Source organism: Pagrus pagrus, assembly GCF_965226575.1.
Source record: "Pagrus pagrus genome assembly, chromosome: 12".
NCBI classification, from domain to species: domain Eukaryota; kingdom Metazoa; phylum Chordata; class Actinopteri; order Spariformes; family Sparidae; genus Pagrus; species Pagrus pagrus.
In genome coordinates this window covers 30082305-30084615 of record NC_140196.1, presented here as the reverse complement: position 1 = coordinate 30084615, position 2311 = coordinate 30082305, and positions in this window count along the sequence as shown.

Genomic DNA, 2311 nt, shown 5'->3' with positions numbered 1-2311 from the left:
TCTGATCTTTATTTAATGGAATCTGCAACAATATGACATAAGTGTTTGATCATGCAGGTACATAGTTTTGGAGAATGTGAACAGAAGTGTCATTATTTCGCTTGATCAGAACATGCTTGTCAGTCATTTCATGTTTTGATGCTGGTTCAGTCACAAAGTAGATCAGTTACATATAAATGAAAATTGCCATACTAGAAAAAACAACCTCGTTCAGGATAACATCAGGTACAGATCCAGCAGACTTAAGTGTCTGTCGAGCTTAAATAATATGAAGCTTCATAGTTAACCAGCTGTTGGTGAGGGCTTTACTCAAATGGAGCAGACATAAATGTTTTGAGCTGACAGACCAGGGCTCGTCAAACAAAACTGAATACGATGCATCTGCAGCCCAATAACAGTACCTCTGTGAGGCTGCAGTGGTTATTGCAAGAATGGTATAAAAGTTTAGATAGAAATTTTGTTTTTAATCCTCGGCAGTCAGGATCCAGACCTCTGATTTATCAGCAACAATTTAATGAATTAAGTGAAATTAAGGGGTCATTTAGGCCCAATCCCAATTCTCCTCCCTTAACCTTACCCCTTGGTTTCAAGTGCACTCGCTAGATAGATTCCCCTCAATGATGAAGGGACAGGTGTTGAGGGGTAGGGAATGTCACCTTCGAATTGGTACACCACTTCATGCAAATTAGCGTAACGGACGTCTTCAAATACGTCACGCGTATCGTCGACGTAGGCTTCAAGCGTTCATTCGAAAAAGACGGCTCCAGTAGTGGTGTTGCCAATTTCTTTGGCTGTTTTCATTTACCTCCGTCCTACAAATCAACGGAGAAGAAACACGGGAAACAGGAGACGCCCTCGCCACCTTCTTCTCCTGTTCGATTATTTTCAGGTATGTCGATCAAAAACAAAAACATTATCACGCAGTGTCATCAGCTGTTGTTGTTGTTGTAGTAATAATAATAATAATAATAATAATAATAATAATAATAGTTTTAATTATTTTTATATTTTGATATGACAGGCAGGTTATTTGAATGTGGGGCTTGTGGGAAAAGTATAGTAAACTATTCCTGCGGTTCTCTTGGCATAGATTGACCGCGCGGGAGCTGGGAATCAAAACAATAATAAAACGTGTGGATGAAAACCCACACATTTTTATTCGTATCATGATATCGATTTTAAAATTCCTTATGGAAACGGTGAAATTTGATTAAATGTCATGAATATACAATGTTTATGCAACAAAACATGATGGAAACAGTTGTGAGTTGCGATTATGAGTTATGTCAGTCTTCCCCTCAATTTGAAGTGTGCATCGCACGGCCCTTCAAATTACGTGGGGATTTTAAGGGCTAAACAGCACTTCCCTTACTCGTCTTGAAGTTTGGGACACCCTACCCCTCCGCGGGAACGCGCAAAACCAAGGGCTAGGGCTGATTTTGAGGGGAAGTGCGAGTATTGGGACGCAGCCTCAGTCTGAATGTTAGGGTTCAGTAGTTGATCTGAAGTGCAGGACATGATGTGTAGCCTACAAAGTTCACCATGTTTGTGGTTAGTGCTAACTTGCACATTAGCAGGTTTAAACACTCAGTCCAGCTGAGGTTGATGGGAACACTAATGGTTTTACTGGTTTTTGATCATACACCAAAGTAGTTGTAGTGAAATTTTGACCTGATGATGGCGCCAGAGGATAATCAAAGTTATTATAGTCCGAGAGAGTCCTGAGAGGAAAATGAATCTCTGAATCAAATCCATCCAGTGGTTGTCAAGACCACCGCTAGTCTGGCTGAACAGTGCGGCAGGATAATGAGCCCGAACACACATCAAGGACACAACTACTGAAGACCAAGGAGTCCTGACTGTCCTCCACAGTCACCTGTCTCAAGACTGAGGCTGAGAAAGACACAGATAGCCCAGCACTCTGTGACATCTCAGATCATGCTGGGATAACATGAGTCAGCAGGTTTTACATCACCTGTGGAGTCAAATGTAGAGTTGAAGTATCATCACTAGTGCTCTCAGTTCAGTTTTGTTGTGCTTGAAAACAGTATCTTGACAGTTTCTGAGTAACTGTTAACATGTAGATGTTATTAAACTTAAATTAAAGCTTTTCTACCTTTAAAGTGACTCTATTGATCGGATTTTAAACTTTTAATATGTGTTATATAGTTTATTACGCAACAGCGGAAGTGAGTTGGGGATATCTATCTGTTACATACGCGATCTTTGGCCTTCAGTCTGACGTCACGTGAGAAAGTGTAGCCCGCGAGGCGCCCACTATTGGCTGAGAGGAGCAATACGCGATGCTATT